The sequence below is a fragment of the Papio anubis genome, chromosome X (assembly GCF_008728515.1).
Source record: "Papio anubis isolate 15944 chromosome X, Panubis1.0, whole genome shotgun sequence".
Classification (NCBI taxonomy): Eukaryota; Metazoa; Chordata; class Mammalia; order Primates; family Cercopithecidae; genus Papio; species Papio anubis.
The window spans coordinates 56,885,694-56,904,736 of NC_044996.1; positions in this window are offsets into that span (position 1 = coordinate 56,885,694).

A 19,043-nucleotide genomic window follows, 5' to 3' on the forward strand; every position below is an offset into this window, starting at 1 on the left:
ACCATCTCACACCAGTCAGCATGGCTATTAAAAAGTCAAAAAATAAATAAATAAACAGATGCTGGTGAGGTTGTCCCACTGTTGGTAGGAGTGTAAATTAGTTAAACCATTGTGGAAAGCAGTATGCTAAAAGTGGAAATACCATTTGACCAGCAATGCCATCACTGGGCATATATCCAGAGGAATATAAAGCATTCTACCATAAAGACACATGCATGCAAATGTTCATTGCAATACCATTCACAATAGCAAAAACATGGAATCAACCTAAATGTCTATTGATGACAGATTGAATAAAGAAAACATGGTACATATACACCTCCATGCAGCCGTAAAAAAACGGTACCATGTCTTTTGCGGGAAACATGGATGGAGCTGGAGGCTATTATCCTTAGCCAACAAATACAGGAAAAGAAAACCAAATACCTCATGTTCTCACTTACAAGTGGGAGCTAAATGATGAGAGCTTATAAAACAAAGACGGAAACAGCAGATGCCGGGGTCTACTTGAGGGTGGAGGGTGGGAGGAGAGAGAGCAGCAGAAAAGATAACTCTTGGGTACCAGGCTTAATTCCTGGGTTTTGAAATAATCTGTACAACAAATATCTGTGACATGAGTTTATCTATGTAACAAACCTTCACATGTGCCCCTGACCCTAAAATAAAAGTTTTTAAAGAAACGAAAATTCATTAGTTTAATTAGGTCCCACATGCCAATTTTGTTTTTGTTGCAATTGTTTTTGAAGACTTAGTAATAAATTATTTCTCAAGGCTGATGTCCAGAATCGTGTTTCCTAGGTTTTCTTTTAGGATTCTTATAGTTAGAGGTCTTATATTTAAACATTTAATCTATCTTTTGTTAATTTTTATATATGGCGAAAGGTGGGAGTCCAGTTTCATTATTCTCCATATGGCTAGTCAGCTATCCCAGCATCATTTATTGAATAGGGAATCACTTCCCCATTGCTTATTTTTGCCAGCCTTTTCGAATATAAGATGGCTGTAGGTGTGCAGGTTTATTTCTGGATTCTTTAACTCGTTCCATTGATCTATGTGTCTGTTTTTGTACCAGTACTATGCTGTTTTGATTACCGTATCCTTATAGTGTAGTTTGAAGTTGGGTAATGTGATGCTTTGGGCTCTGTTCCTTTTTGCTTAGGATTGCTTTGGCCATTCAGGTACCTTTTGGGTTTCATATAAATTTTAGAATAATTTTTTCTAGTTCCATGAAAAATGATGATGGTTGCTTGATAGGCATGGTATTGAATCTGGAGATTGCTTTGAGCAGTATAGTCATTTTAATATTGATTCTTCCAATCTATGAGCATGGAATGTTTTTCCATTTGTTTATCTCATCTATGATTTCTTTCAGCAGTGTTTTATAGTTCTCCTTGTAGAGATCTTTCACCTTCTTGTTTAGATGTATTTCCAGGTATTTTATTTTTGTGTGGGGATATTGTAAATGAGATTGCTTTCTTCGTTTGGCTCTGAGCTTGAATATTATTGATGCATAGAAATGCTACTGAATTTTTCACATTGAGTTTGTAACCTGAAACTTTACCTAAGTCATTTATCAGTTCCAGGAGCTTTTTGGCAGAGTCTTCAGGGTTTTCTAGATATATAAAATCATATCATCATTGAAGAGAGATGTTTGACTTGTTCTTTTCCTATTTAGATACCTTTTATTTCTTTCTCTTGTCTGATTGCTTTGGTTAGGACTTTATTTTTTATTTATCGAGACAGAGTCTCGCTCTGTCACCCAGGCTGGAGTGCAGTGGCGTGATCTCGCCTCACTGCAAGCTCTGCCTCCCGCGGTCATGCCGTTCTCCTGCCTGAGCCTCCCGAGTAGCTGGGACTGCAGGCGCCTGCCACCACGCCCGGCTAATTTTTTGTATTTGTTTTTTCAGTAGAGACCAGGTTTCACCGTGTTAGCTAGGATGGTCTCGATCTCCTGACCTTGTAATCCACCTGCCTCGGCCTCCCAAAGTGCTGGGATTACAGGCGTGAGCCACCGTGCCTGGCCTCTATATTTATTTTTAAGCCTTTGGTTCACTACAGTCAATAGGATCCAACTTGTGTAAGAAACTTGATTCTAAAATCATAATTAATGATTTTGCTGAAGTGAAAGTAGGAAAAAAAAATTTATGAAATAAATAATATATAGATGTATCATTTTTATAAAAGTTCATCTTTTGACTCAACCAACGTTCCTGGACCATGAAGGGATCACTCAGATATGTGCAATAACAGGTAAATTTAATCATCTTTGTGATTTTGTCAACATTCAGTCATATGGAAATCGCAGCTTTACACATATTTTAGATTTATTATTAGAAAGGTATACTTGTAAATGTGGGAGGATAGAACATATTTTATTCAACAGTTTTGTAAGCTTGATTGCAAATATTTGGGCATATGATATATGAATCTCCATTTGTACTGTTGCCCTAAGTTCCTATTAGGAGTCTGCCTGAGTGAGAGCTCTTTTGCAAGAAATTTTTCCTTATGCTTTGTGTCTGTGTGTTTGTTTTAGTTATGCATTGTGAGGTGTTTCAAGGTATAATTTTACATAAAATACCAAGCATGATTTTAAATATACAGTTTGATGAGTTTTGACAAATATATAAACACTCTTGTAATCACCAACAAAATCAATATATAAAACATTTTTATCTCCTCAGAAAGTTCGTTTGGGTCTCTTTCCTGCCAATTAATCTCCCACTTCCCAAATGGTAGCAGAAGCAACTGCTGTTTTTATTTCTACCACAATAGATTAGTTTTGCTTCTGAAACTTCATATAAATGGAATTATAAAGAATTATGTTCTGTGCCTGGCTTCTATCAATCAATGTAGTGATTCTGAGTTTTATATATGCTGTTGCATATATCATTAAAGTTCCTTTATGTCACTGAATAGTATTCCACTCTATGAATATATTATAGTTTGTTTTCCATTCAGTTGTTGATACAATTTGAGTTGGTCCAGTTTGGGGTTTACACAAATAAAGCTGCTATGAACAATTTTGCATACACCACATTTTGTGTGTTTGTGTGTGTGAAGTTTTCATTTCTGTTCAGTAAATCCTTAGGAGTGGATTGTAGAACAGATATATATTCAACACTCTAAGAAATTGTCAAATAAGTTTTCTAAGGTAATTGTAGCATTTTACAATTTCATTAGGAATGTACGGAAGTTTCAATTGCTCTACATCCATGCTGATGTTGAGTATTTTAAGTATTTTTAATTTTCGCCATTCTAGTGACTGTGAAATGGTATCTCATTGTGATTTTAATCTATATTTCTCTTACGTATAATGATATTGAGCTCTTTTTCATGTGCTTATTGGCCATTTGTATGTCTTTTTAAAAAATGCATTTCAAGCCTCCCAATTTTTATTGGGTTGTTTGTATGTTATGGTGTTTAGGAGTTCTTTACATATTATGCATATGTATTGTTTATCAAATATATGTATTGCAAATATTTTTGCCTCATATATGGCTTGCCTCTTTCATTTTACTAATGGTGTTTTTCAATAAATAAAGGTTTTTATTTTAGTTTTAGTTTGATGAAATCAAATTTACTTTTGTATTAGCTAGTGCTTCTGTGTTCTAAAATCTTTGCCTGGCCGGGCACGGTGGCGCATGCCTGTAATCCCAGCACTTTAGGAGGCCGAGGTGGGCGCATCACCTGAGGTCGGGAGTTCAAGACCAGCCTGACCAACATGGAGAAACCTCGTCTCTACTAAAAATGCAAAATTAGCTGGGCGTGGTGGCGCATGCCTATAATCCCAGCTACTCGGGAGGCTGAGGCAGGAGAATCGCTTGAACCTGGGAGGCAGAGGTTGCGGTGAGCTGAGAGCGTGCCACTGCACTCCAGCCTGGGCAACAGGAGCGAAACTCCATCTCAAAAAAAAAAAAAAAAAAAAAAAAAAAAAAAATGCCTATCCCAACATCACAAAAATATTCTCCTTTGTTTACTTGTTTTTTGAGTAGATTTTTATTTTTAAAAGTAGTTTCAGGTTCACAGTAAAATTAAGAGGAAAGTATAGAGATTTCCTATAGTCCCCCTTTCACCCTGCAACATGCATAGTCTCCCTGACTACCAACATCCCACACCACAATGGTACATTTATTACAATTGATGCACCTAAACTGACATATCGCTATCACCTAAAGTTCATATTTTACATTAGAATTCACTCTTGGTGTTGTATATTCTATGGATTTGGGCAAATGTGTAATGCCATGTATCCATCATTATAGTATCATGCAAAGCAGTTTCACTGCCCTAAAAATCCTCTGTGTCTGTACCTTCTCCTCAGTTTTGCTGTGAACCTAACGCTTAAAAATTGAGGCTTTGAAAATTAAAGTATATTATAAAACAAACAGTGCTTTCGGGAGGAGGGTATGGAGAATCAGAAAGGCTTATTTTTGTCACAGTCAACAACTAACAGGAGATGGCGCCAGGACGCAAACTCAGGCAGGCACTTCCAAGGGTAGACTTTTTTCATCTCCTCCGGTGGCCTGTATTCTGGATTTCACATTCCTTTTTTGCCAGGACTAATGTTCTCTGACTTGGTCTCCAAGGCAAACTTTGAGGGATATTATCTCCGCTCATGTATGCAGATGTGGAAATACAATGTGAGTCTGAGATTTTGCCACAGTTTTATAAAAAGCGAAATAGTGAAAATATTTCTCCAAGAAAGCTTTTGTGACTAATAGCTGCTGGGTGTACCTATCTTTTCCTCTTTATCTTCTCTTTCTTCTCCTTTTCTTCCTCTAAATCTCTCTTGTTTAGCTTCTTTTTGCTTAATTCCATGATCCATTAAAAAAAAATTTTGTGCTCCACCTATTGATTCCTTCCTCACCCCTAAACCCTAGCAACCACAAACTTTTTAATTGTTTCCACAGTTTTGCCTTCACCAGAACGTCATACAGTTGGAATCACACAATATATAATCTTCTCAGATTAGCTTCTTTCACTTAGTAATATGCATTAAGATTTCTCCATGTCTTTTCATGCCTTGGTAGCTCATTTCCTTTTAGCACTGAATAATATTTCATTGTCTGGATACACCACAATTTATTCATCCAGTCGCCTGGTGATGAATATCTTGGTTGTTGCCAAGTTTTGCACATTATTAATTAATGCTGTAAGCATTTGTTTGCAGGCTGTTGCGTGGACATAAATTTTCAACTCCTTTGGGTAAATACCCAAGAGTGTGACTGCTGGATCATATGGTAAATGTATGTTAAGTTTTCTAAGAAACTGTTAATGTATCTTCTAAAGCAGCTGTACCATTTTGTATTTCCACCCGCAACAAATTATAGTTCCTGTATATCCATATCTTTGCCACCATGTCAGTGTTCTGGATTTTGGCCATTCTAAGAGGTGTGTAGTGGTATCTTATTGTTGTTTTAATTTATATTTCCCTGATTAGCATATGATATGGAACATCTTTTCACATGCTTATTTGCCATCTGTCTTTCTTCTTTCGTGAGGTGTCCGTTAAGGTCTTTGGCCCATTTGTTTACTTTTCCTAGAAGATTTATAGTATAGTTTTATATATAATAAATATACTATAATAATATATATTATATGTAATAATGTAATAACAATGTAATGTATGTTATGAAATAGTTTTGCATTTAGATATATGTATTGTCAATAATTAATTTTGGTGTGTGTTGGGATATAAGAGTCTAGTGTCATACTTACTGAATTGCTTTGCTTTGCTTTGCTTTTACTTTTGGGGTTTGTGTGTATGTGTGCAGTTTTGTATTTGCTTTTCTGCTATTTAGGAAATTTTTTATTTTTTTCTGATGTTTGCATTTATAATAATAGCTTTATGTGCAATGCTTAGCTTTCTATTTATTTAGACTATATCTAAATGAAAACAACATAAGTAATTTATTTCTCCTTTCTTTCCTTCTTTTCACTCAATACTCAAAACTATTCTCTTTATTAACATTTACCTTTTTACTGTTACATGCTTTAATCAATTACTGCACATGGTAACTTCTAATTATTTCAGATAAGTCAATCAATGAGACACTCTGAGACACTCTGTTTCCCATCTTCTTTCCAACTTTGACTGCTCATTGTTTTTCAAAATCATTTTTGGGACATAATTCATTATCATAAAACTTACCCAATTAAAATTTACAGTTGAATGCTTTTATTATATTCACAGAGTTCTAGAAATATTATTAAAGTCTAATTTTAGAACATCTTCTTCATCCCAAAAAGAAACTCTGTACCTATTAGCAATCCTTCCCCTTCTTCCTCCATCCCAACCTCTACAAACCTTTGATCTAGCTTCTGTTTCTGTGAATTTTCTTATTCTGGACATTTATATAAATAAGATCATATAATACATGACTTTTTGTACCTAGTTTCTTTCACTTAGCATAATGTTTTTGAGTTCCATCGATGCTGTAGCTTGTATCAGCACTTCCTAACTTTTTAATTATGAAATCATACTCCGTTTTATGGATATAGAACGTTATTTATCTAGTCAGAGGATAAACAATAAATTTATACTTTTTACATAAATAAATAAATGGATGGACATATGGGTTATTTCCACTTTGGGGATATTATGAATAATCTTGCTCTGATTATTCATGTACAAATTTTTGTATGAACATATTTTCTCAATATTTTCAGTTAGATACATAGAGAGTGAAACTACCGAGTCATATGGTGACTCTGTGCTTAACCATTTTGAGGAATTGTCAATCTGTTTTCCAAAGTGGTTGCACCATTTTATATCCTTACCAGCAGTGTATGAATTCAATAATTTCTGCACATCTCCAACACTTGCTATTTCCTATTTGGTTTTTGTGTTTTAATTATAGCCACCCTAGTGGGTATGAAGTGATATTGCACTGTGGTTTTGATTTGCATTTCTCTAATGCCTAATGATGAACATCTTTTCATGTACTTGTTGGCTATTTGAGTATCTTATTTGGAGATATGCAATGCCTATTCAAATCCTTTGTGTATTTTGTATTGGTTTAGTTGTCTTTTATTATTGGTTTATTAGTCTTGAATATAATCTGGATACTAGTCCCTTCTTAAATATATGACTTTCAAATAATTTCTCCCATCGCGTGGGTTGGTTGTACTTTGACTTTGTTGATGGTATAATTTGTAGCCTATTTTTAAAACTTTCTGATGTAGTTCAGTTTAGCTATTTATTTCTTTTGTTGTTTGTACTTTTAGTGTTATATCCAAGAAATCACTGCCTAACCCAAGTTACTAAAAAGTCAGGAAACAACAGGTGCTGGAGAGGATGTGGAGAAATAGGAACACTTTTACACTGTTGGTGGGATTGTAAACTAGTTCAACCATTATGGAAAACAGTATGGCGATTCCTCAAGGATCTAGAACTAGATGTACCATATGACCCAGCCATCCCATTACTGGGTATATACCCAAAGGATTATAAATTATGCTGCTCTAAAGACACATGCACACGTATGTTTATTGCAGCACTATTCACAATAGCAAAGACTTGGAATCAACCCAAATGTCCATCAGTGACAGATTGGATTAAGAAAATGTGGCACATATACACCATGGAATACTATGCAGCCATAAAAAAGGATGAGTTTGTGTCCTTTGTAGGGACATGGATGCAGCTGGAATCCATCATTCTTAGCAAACTATCACAAGAACAGAAAACCAAACACCGCATGTTCTCACTCATAGGTGGGAACTGAACAATGAGATCACTTGGACTCAGGAAGGGGAACATCACACACCGGGGCCTATCATGGGGAGGGGGGAGGGGGGAGGGATTGCATTGGGAGTTATACCTGATGTAAATGACGAGTTGATGGGTGCAGCACACCAACAAGGCACAAGTATACATATGTAACAAACCTGCACGTTATGCACATGTACCCTACAACTTACAGTATAATAATAATAAATAAATTTAAAAAAAAAAAATTATCCCTATGTTTTCTTCTAAGAGCTTTCTAGTTTTAGACCTCACAGATTTAGACTTCATTTTATGTATTTCCAAACTTTTACAGTAGTACCATTTTTATATTATCACACATATATATCATACATCATATGTATATGTCATATACATTATATGTTGTGTATGACATATATGGCATGTGTATTTAATGAAGGAGAATATTTGGTGTTCCATGGCAATATTTGTTGGTGAATGTTCTTGTTCCACAAGGTGCTACTACTTTTTTCCTTAATTTATACTAATGCTATCATTTGCTTTCATTTTAGAGTGTGTTAGAATTAAGCCTACCTAATTGGAGGAAGTTCATTCAGAAATGTACTTTTATTTGACATTTTCTGATAGTGAGCACCCCTGGGTGCTTTTACTCTACTTTCTGTGTCTTATTGGTACCTCACTCAATGTGGCTCCTGTACCATAGCTGACCTCTTGGCACTCCCTCTCATCTCAAACCTACAACAATTTTTGTAAGCAAGAGAGATAGAGCTATGACCTTTGATTAGCATCTGAGCATATATATCTTGCCAGTGTTTTCAAAGATATGCTGCTGTTGGACTTCTGTTTACTGAGCCCCGGCAACCTATTGTAGTACTTTACACCCAGGAATTCTGCACCAATCTAAGTTGTGTTATGCAGACATCATGTTTTGATATGTAGTTTATAGCTATGGCTTAGTTTTAATGAAACAAGATTTGTGTGATTTTATACATTCATCTTTTTGAATTTTTATTATATTCAAAAGCAAAAAGGGAAACTTTCTGTATTACCCTGCCATAAACAGACTAAAAATTATCCTCTTCTCTCTTGCTTCTTTCCCATCGCAACACTAATTCTCTATTACCCACAATTTGTTCTTCATTTATAATACAGAGTTGTACTGTTTTAGTAGAAAACAAAGATAACAGGTTGTTACAAACCTTGTAACAGACTTATCAAATGTTTTCCTACAGTTTTTATTGTTGTAAGCAGTAGTTCATATTCTAAGTTGCAATGTCCAGAAGATAATTAGAAATAATGACTTAGGACCTGGCAAAAAGCCAAAATTAGGGATATACACACATCTATTATTAACAAGTGTAAGAAGAATCAGTCCTGGGGCTTTGGTGGAGTAGTACTCATGCTAACAATAATTAGCATGTCTAACCTTATGTGTAAGTAAAATAATTGGCCAACTATCTACATGGAGTGGTTTTCTACCTAAATGATTTCTCCTTATGATATGTGATAATAAGCTATACTATTAGGATTTATTCAATTTTATTAGGCATTGTCCCTTGTTAAAATACAAAACTCTGTGTTATCAGGTGCTGTGGTTTGAATGTGTCCTCTCCAAAATTCCTGTTGGCAATAGCAAAGATGTGGAATGAACCTAGGTGACTGTAAGTGGTGGATTGGATAAAGAAAATGTGGGGCAGGGCGCGGTGGCTCACGCCTGTAATCCCAGCACTTTGGGAGGCCGAGGTGGGTGGATCACGTGGTCAGGAGATCGAGAGCATCCTGGCTAACATGGTGAAACCCCGTCTCTCTAAAAAAAAAGAAAAAAAAACAAAAAATTAGCGGGGCGTGGTGGCGGGTGCCTGTAGTCCCAGCTACTAGGGAGGCTGAGGCAGGAGAATGGCGTGAACCCGGGAGGCGGAGCTTGCAGTGAGCCGAGATCGCGCCACTGCACTCCAGCCTGGGCAATAGAGCGAGACTCCATCTCAAAAACAAAAAAAAGAAGAAAGAAAAAGAAAAAGAAAATGAGGTAGGTATACATCATGGAATACTACTCAGCCATAAAAAGAATGAAATCATATCTTTTGCAGCAACCTGGATGCAGCTGGGGGCCATTATCCTAAGCAAATTAACACAGGAATGGAAAACCAAATATCACATGCTCTCACTTAGAACGTGGGAGCTAAATTCATAGACACGAAGATGTGAGCAGTAAACACTGGAGACTACTGGAGAAAGTAGAGAGGGAGGGGCGCAAGAGCTTAAAACCTACTTGTTGGTACTATGCTCACTACCTGAGTGATGTGATCATTTGGACCTCAGACCTCAGCATCATGCAATACCCATGTAACAAACCTGCACATGCAATCTCTGAATTTAAAATAAAAGTTGAAATTGTTTTAAATAAACAAAATGTATATGTTGGAAACTTAATCCCCAGTGCAACGTATGTGGCCTTCGGGGTGGTGTTTAGGTCATGAGGGCTCTGCCCTCATGAAGAGATTAATGCTACTATAAAAAAGATCTGCAGGAGTTTTTTTTTTTTTTTTCTTTTTTCTCTTTTGCACTTCTGCCATGTGAGGATACAATGTTTGTCCTCTCTTGCCCTTCTTCTTTCTGTCATGTGAGAACATATTAACAGGGCTCTCACCAGATGCTGGCACCTTGATCTTGGACTTCCCAGCTTCCAGAATTGTGAGGAATAAATTTCTGTTGTTTATTAATTACCCAGTGGCAGATATTCTGCTATAGCTGCACAAAATGGACTAAGACAGCAGGCAACATAACAAGCCTGTATTTCTCAAAGTGTCATTTAGAACACTATATTTACAAGCTGTAAACAGTTATTCTATGACAAATTACAAATAAGCTTGGGAAACAATAGTTCAGATAAAATGTAACAAGTTAGGGACTTCTCAGACCCTGTAGTAATCTAAGTGTAAGGTAAAATATAGTATTTCCAAAACCTATTTGACCATAATCCCTTTCTAAAATAGACCATCTATTGTAATTCAATTTTTTCACTGTAGTTTTGGAAATTCCTTACAATGTAAGACTATTTCTCACTGACATAATGCTGGTAAAGGCTACTAAAAGGAGCTCAAAACATTTAAGTTTCAATAAATGAGTAAAAAGATAAGAAAGAAAGAGTATGGGATCTTTACAATCAGATAATGCAGCATTATGTGGTCTGGCTTGTCTCTGAAATTGTCCTGGATTGATTAGCCAATAGAGAATATGGGCACTGGAAAGCACATGGGAATATGTCAGTTACACCCTTTGGAACTATTATGTTTATGCTATTAGACCAGGAGCATAGATGAGAGCATAGTAGCCTTTGGATTTATGCAAATCTTCTATAGTTTCTTAACTTGGAAGTCACTTAGAAATATTCCTGTTGCAGTGACATTCACCAAGTGTATTCTTTATAAGAGGTAAAACTGGTATGGAAATAATTTATATTAGGGAACAAAATTTCCGTTTTCATCAATGAAACTATCATTATTCCAGTAACTCAGCCTTATAAGTTTGAAATCATCTGTGGCATTTATATCTCCCATGCCCCCATATTAAATCTATCACTGAGTCCTGCTTCATTAACTTTCTTGCATTTTTTCCCACAGTTCTAGCTCAGAACTCTCATCCCCCTGTTTAAAACCATTCCTCATATTATAGTCAGCTTCATCTTCATGAAAATCCTTTTTTGTTGTTGTTGTTTATTTATATCTGTCTCTTGCTCAGGCACCTTCATGGATACAATATCGAAAACTTTTTCAGACGGCATTCAAGGACTTGTTTCTTAGTCCACACATGCTTTTTGGATATTGTGTTCCACAGTCCCCTAATAGGATCCTTTTGCTCCGATCAGAGAGATCTATTGCCAACTGGCTATATACATTCTCTTTCCAATCATTCTGTCTCCTCCCTATACCTCTTCACCTATGTAAAACCAACCAATTCTTGAACACTCAGAAAAAGTGCTATTGCTAGGAAGCCTTCCACAATATCAACACATAGTAACATCCAGTCATTCCAGAATAATTTAGTATTTATGAATCTGTGCTACTGATTTGGGACTAAGACTCATTATATCTTGTGTTGTGGTACCTTATTTCCTTAAGTAGATGGTAAGCTCCTTGAAGATAACAATTATGCCATATAATTGGTTGCGTCATCTAAAACACAAACAAAGTTTTTAAAGAATTCTAGTAAAACAAATACAAATTTTCTTAAATAAAAATGCTTCAGGTGACCATATCTTGATCTCTAAACACAAACTTGAGCATAATAAAAAGAACTTCATTGCTTTTTTCTTCAAAAACTAAACTTTTTTCTGTATTCTTATTTTACAGTGGCACATGAAATTACATCTATTTTCCCCCAAAATAGTATCTATCCATATGATATTGTGTCCATGCAAAAGCCTCTGATTTATAATTAATAAAACTTTCATTTTTATCACTGATTTCTTGTTGACTACAAAAGAATAGTGAAAGATAATTATTTCTGTTGAATTTTGAAAGGGATTCTGTGATGTTTTTATATGAAACTATCTCCCAAACTTAGCACTCCTCTATCTCAGAGAACTTCATATTCATCTAACTACCAAATGAATAATTCATATTTGTAATAAGCAGAGATGTCATTTCCTTTACAGAGAGAGTGGAATCATTTTTGATGAACCTAAACTGTTTATCAAAACCACCTTGAAAGTATTACCTTGATTTCCTTATTGACTAATTATAATTTGAACGTTCTGGCACAGGCTTATGGTACAGGATCTGATTGCAGATCTCTAGTCCAGAAAACTTTTCCTTTCTTTATTATTTTCTTTAAAATGAAACCTTTTGAAAAATGCCAGCATTTGAAGTGCTTATATGAAATACATTTCTCTCAGCTCTCAAGGAAAACTAGTAGGCAACTTGTGTGTCTGTGTGTGTGTGTGTGTGTGTGTGTAAATGGGAGATAGATGGGAGGAGAGAAAGATGACTATAGTGCAATATAGCTTCCTTTAAAAGGCACAGGAACAACTCATCATTAATATGCATATGAGACAACATCATAATAGTTGCCTGGAAACAAATAAGAGGGCATTGTATAATGAAAAGGATGCTGATGCCCCAGTGCACCAAATGAACTTTAAAAAGAGTAGAAAAGGGGATGTTGACCAAATTAGCTGATACAGTTCTGTGCCTGAAAATGTAATTTTAAAAACCCCTTGCATTTAATTTTTTTCTTACTGCATCATATTTTTATCAATGTTTCACTTAGAGGTAGTATTAATTGGTCATTCTGAAGATTTTGGGGAAATAGAATTGTAAAGGCACAAATAAGTGTGTTACAGGTCCATTTCAAATCATATTAATAATAGGGTATCTCTTAGGGCAATCTCTGTCATTAAACATTTATAATTCCACTTTGAAATAGTCTATTCTGTTGAAGAAGGTGCCTGTAAACTTGACAGTTTAAGGCAATGCTTAAAAATTCCCTGTAATGGCAATATGAAACAGAATTGACTTCAGAAAGTTTGAAGTGAGTGATGCAATTCTACTTTAGGTTTTTAAATGAAGGATACAGGAATACCATACAGTGAGATGAGAGGGTCCCTCTGGCTAAATGTTCTTCCTGATAAGTGCAAAGAATACTGTATGTATCAAACATGACATGGGTAAGAAAGACAAATGCATATGCTTTCATAAAAACACTGGATCATTTAAGTGTGATTAAAAAAACATGATAGAAGAAACTTGCCCAGGAGTTCTAACTACTTATTGTTCAAAAATGAAATTTATGTATGGTATTATTGTTTATTTAATTCTATTAAGTAGCTCTTTTTTTAAGTACTAAAATATTCTGTTAAGACTAATGCATGTTTGCTTAGTAGCATGTGATTTGATAGAGTCTCATTTCATTTATTCAGTGAGCATTTATCAGTTATGTACTGAGAATGTATTGTGTCAAGGGTCCTTGGTAGTGAGAGATATCAAGATAATAAAGCTCCAATGCTTAAAAGTTGGAGCTTATAGCCCAGTGGAGGAGAAAGTAAGTGAGTACATAACTATAACCATACAATTAGATGCTATAATGGAATGTTCCCCAACATTTCCCAGAAACATATAGGAAATAAGTTATTTTCTCTGGGATAATTAGGAAAAGCTTCACTACAAAAAGTATTTCAGTTGAGTATTAAATGAGGAATAAGGTATTTTTGCCAGATAAGAAAAGAAGGAACAGTCTGCCAGGCAAAATAATTTTATGTGAAAAGGCAGAGAAGCCTGAAAAAAGTGAGATAAAAAGGTAGGGTGAAAAAGTCTAACTAAACTGTTGGAAATCTACAGTTGCATCTATTGAATAGGGAGTTTTGTAAAAATACAGATTACCTGATCCTTCTGCTGGAAATGTGCATTCAATACATCTTGAATAGAAGGAATCTTTTTAAAAAAATGGTCCCAAGGTTATCATAGTGACTAGCCAGGTTTAGAAAACTGTGGCCAAGAGTGCTGCTTAAATTTTAATCTCCATAAGAATTACCTGGAAACTTTGTAAAAATTTCAGATTCTGATTCAGTTGGTATGTGTTGGGGTCTGATATTCCGCATTTCTAACAATCTTCCAGGTGATGCCATTGCTGCCAGTTCATGGACTAAGAAGTCACAACAAGGAGATAATGGAAATACCGAATGATAGACATTCTTAAGCATAGAAGTAACAAAGCCAAATTTGTGTTTTAGAAATCTCACTCTGGGGCAGATGCGGTGGCTCACGCCTAGAATCCCAGCACTTTGGGAGGCTGATGAGTGGATCACCTGAGGTCAGGAGTTCAAGACCAGCTTGGTCAACGTGGTGAAACCCGTCTCTACTAAAAATACAAAACTTAGCAGGGCATGGAGGTGGGCACCTGTAATCCCAGCTACTCAGGAGACTGAGGCAGGAGAATCTCTTGAATCTGGGAGGTGGAGGTTGCTGTGAGCTGAAATCCTGCCATTGCACTCCAGCCTGGGTGACAGAGTAAGAATCCATCTCAATAAATAAATAAATAAATAAAATAAAAATAAATCTCACTCTGGCTCTTTTGTAAAGAATGGATTTGTATGGTGGACAAAAGGAGAGACAGAAAAAAAAAATGAGTAGAATGCTACTTGCCACAGTTTGGGTGAGAAGCAATGATTGAATAAAGTATAGAACTGTCAGTGATAGTGGAAAAAGTCATATTTGAGAAATAGTTCTGATGAAAACTCACAGGAAGTTGTGACTGATTGAATGGTGTGTGGGGGAGTATGGTGAGGAAAAGGGAGAAATCCTTCAGGGAAATTTACACACTTATTTAGATGAGGATACAAGAAAAACATGTTTTTCAGAAAGGTAATTTATTCAGGGAATCTTACATTTGTATTAGTCAGTGTTCCCCAGAGAAACATAACCAACAGGATGTGTGTATATATAGAAAGATATTTTTATTTTAAGGAATTGGGTCACAGGAATGTGGAGAGTCAGCAAGTCCAAAATCCAATGGGGTAGGTCATCAAGGTGAAGACTTAACAAGGGGTTGCAGCCAAGTTCAAAGGCAATCTGTGGGAAGAATTTCTTCTTGCTCAGAAGTCAGTCTTTGTTCTACTAAGGCCTTCAACTGATTGGATGAGTCCCACACCCACTCACATTGTAGAAGGTAATCTGTTTTACTCAAAGTTCACTAATTTAAATATTAATCTCACCCAAAAAAATACCTTCACAGAAACATCTAAAATAATGTTTGGACAAATATCTGGACACTGTGGCTCAACCAAGTTGACACATAGAATTAATCATCACATTTGGCTAAAATATAGTCACTTGGAGGTTTCTAGACAGCAATTCTAACTATGAGACTATGAGTCTACAGCTCAGGATAGAGGTCTATACCATGAGAACAGTTTGAGAGTCAACAACATGTAGGAATAATGTGAAGCCACAGAAGTGATGAGGTCAGCATGATAGAACATGCACAGAAAGAAAAGGACTAAGGAACCCAGAGAATGCCAATATTTAAGAGGCAAGAGGAGGAAGAGCAAACAATAGAAGATACTAAAAAGAAAATGTCTACAGTGGAGTAACAGAAAATAAGGGAGGAAAGAAACTTTTGAGTCATCCTTAACACCTGTCTTTGATTCACCACTACTACCACCCATACCTGAATCTATAATTTAGTCCAGGGATCTCCAATCCCCGGGTGCAGACCAGTACCAGTCCATAGCCTGTTAGGAACTGGGCTGCACAGCAGGAGGTAAGCAGCAGGCTAAGGAGCATGACTGCCTGAGCTCCACTTCCTGTCAGATCCGGGTAGTATTAGATTCTCACGGGAGTGCGAACCCTATTGTGAACTGCACATGTGAAGGATCTAGGCTGCTCACTCCTTATGAGAATCTAACTAATGCGTGATCTGAGGTGGAAGAGTTTCATCCCAAAATCATCCACCACCACCGTTCGCGGAAATATTTTCTTCCAGGAAACCAGTCCCTGGTGTCAAAAAGGTAGGGGAACGCTGATTTAGTCCTTTCAATTAAACTTTTTAAATATTTCTCGGCCGGGCGCGGTGGCTCACTCCTGTAATCCCAGCACTTTGGGAGGCCGAGACGGGTGGATCATGAGTTCAGGAGATGGAGACCATCCTGGCTAACACGGTGAAACCCCGTCTCTACTAAAATACAAAAAAAAATTAGCCGGGCGAGGTGGCGGGCGCCTGTACTCCCAGCTACTCGGGAGGCTGAGGCAGGAGAATGGCGTGAACCCGGGAGGCGGGGCTTGCAGTAAGCTGAGATCTGGCCACTGCACTCCAGCCTGGGCAACAGAGCCAGACTCCGTCTCAAAAAAAAAAAAAAAAAAAAAAAAAGATATTTCTCACACCTTTCAACCAGTCTCCACCCTATAGCCATCTCTCTGCTTCAAGTTCACCCATACCTGATTTAGGTGATTAGAAGATGGTATTTGTAACTTATTGAGTTGATTATATTTAGATGAGATTTTGAACTGAGAGTTGATGCTGGCGTGGGTTAAGAATTTTGGAAATGTTGGGATGAAGTGAATGGATTTTGAGCATGGGACAGATATGAATTTTGGAAGACTAGAGCACAGACTATTGTGAGTTGAATTGTGTTCTTCAAAAGATATCTAAGTCCTAAACCCCCAGTACATATGAATGTGACCTTTTTTGGAATTAGATTATTTGCGGATATAGTAGAGTTAAGATAAAGTTATACTGGATTAGAGTGGCCCCTAGTTCAATGATTGGTGTACTTAAAAGAAGGGGAGAATTTGGATACAGAGGGGCACAGAGGGAAAATGGAATGTGGAGACAAGGGTAGAGATTGGAGTTATGCTGCCATAAAGCAAGGAATGTCAAGCTTTAGCAGCAACCATAAGAAGCTAGGAAGAGGCAAAAAAAGGATTTTGGATTTCTAACATTCATAATGGTAAGATAATACATTTCTGTTGTTTGAAGCCACCAAGTTTGTGGTACATTATTAAAATAGCCTTAGGAAATTAATATAGTTTGAATCCTTCCACCTTCCTGAAAAGATTGCAATGAATTCCCATTATTCTCAAGATAAAGGCAGAAACCTTTAACAATTTCTGTCAGAATCGACAGTCTGAGCTTTGCCTACCTCTACAGCCTCATCTACCACAACTCTTCACTTTACACCCTTCAGGTGCCTGAACCTTTTTGCATATGGTCAGATGAATCATTATTTCCTCAATGACTGTGTCAGAGCTTCCTGTTATCTGTTCTCATGGCACTTTGCACAGATATGAATTTGCATCTATTTGTAAGATCTTGTGATTAGTATTTATCTTTTATCTTTTCCACTAGACAGTAAGCTCTATAAGGCAAGGGACCATGTCTGTTTTTATCTCATGATAGATGCCCCAGTGCCTAGCATAGTGCCTGGCTTATAATAGTTTTTCAACACATATTTATTAAAGAAATGATTTAATGGATGAAGGAACGTTACATGAGTAGACTGTTCAAGCAAGTAATTCTTCACAGTATATTAGTTTTAGAGAAGGAAAAAGAGGTCACTGCATCTGTCGATTATGATATCATTGATGACCATAGCAATAGCAATTTAAATAGCATTCATTGCATTGAATTTGGGAAAGCATGAAGATTCAACATGTGTATGTAATTCTTTGATGTTTTTAGAGCAAAGTGGAGAGAGACTCATAATTTGGAGGGTGGTAGCATCTAGATAAGAATGGAGGATTTAAGTTCCAGGATAAAGAGAAGGAGCCAACAAAGAGGAAAATATGAATGATATAAGAAAGAGAGAATCCAGAACTAGCAGGAATAAATGGATAAAGAGCACCAATAAAAGAGACACATTGGTGAGGAAGGGAATCTCTTTCTCTAGCAGGCAAGCAGGCGATAAGGACAGATGAATAAACACATAAATTTAGAAGTAGAAGAGAGACCTACTGAGAAAGTTAATTACTGATAGTCTCTCCTCCCTCTGCAAAATAGGGTTTTAGGTTACAGAGTGGAGAGTAGTTACGCAGTTTTACTTAAAAGCTCTTTCACAATCCTGTAACAAGGAATAGGCACTGTAGAGTTGGGTAGTACATTTTTAGCCAATCTGACAAAATCTGACTTTTTAAAAAGCTTTATTTTTATTTTTATTGTTTTATTTTATTTCATTAGATTTTGGGGAACAGGTGGATTTTGTTTACATGGATAAGCTCTTTAGTGGTGATTTCTGAGATTTTCTTGCATCTGTCACCCAAGCAGTGTATGCTATACCCTATTTGTAGTTTTCCCCTTAATTCAAGTCTTTGACCTTTATAGTTAATGTGATTATTGGTGTGATTAGATTTAAGTCTAATGTCTTGCTATGATTTCTCTTTTTCCCGTTTGTTCTTTTTATCCTTTTTACTTTTTTCTGCTTCTTTTTAGATTTAGTGGGGGTTTCTTTTTTTTTGGATGATTCCCTTTTATTACCCTTGTTAGCTTGTTAGAAACATCTCTTCGTTTTGCTACCTTAGAGGTTGTTTTAGAGTTTAGAGTATGCATCTTTAGCTTTTTATAATCTACCTTCAAGTTGTATTATGATTTTACACATATAGTATAAGAACTGCACAATAACGTGTTTTGATTTAACTCCTCCTGCCTTTATGTGATTCTTGTTGTATATCGTAAACTCCATGATAAATTCTTCTTTTTGTTTAAACAGTCAATTATCTTTAAAGGAAATTTAAATAATTTTAAAATATTTTACATTTACCCATATAGTCACTATTTCTGGTGCTCTTTATTCATTTGCATAGATCTACAGTTCTATCTGGTGCTATTTTCTTTTTGTATTAAA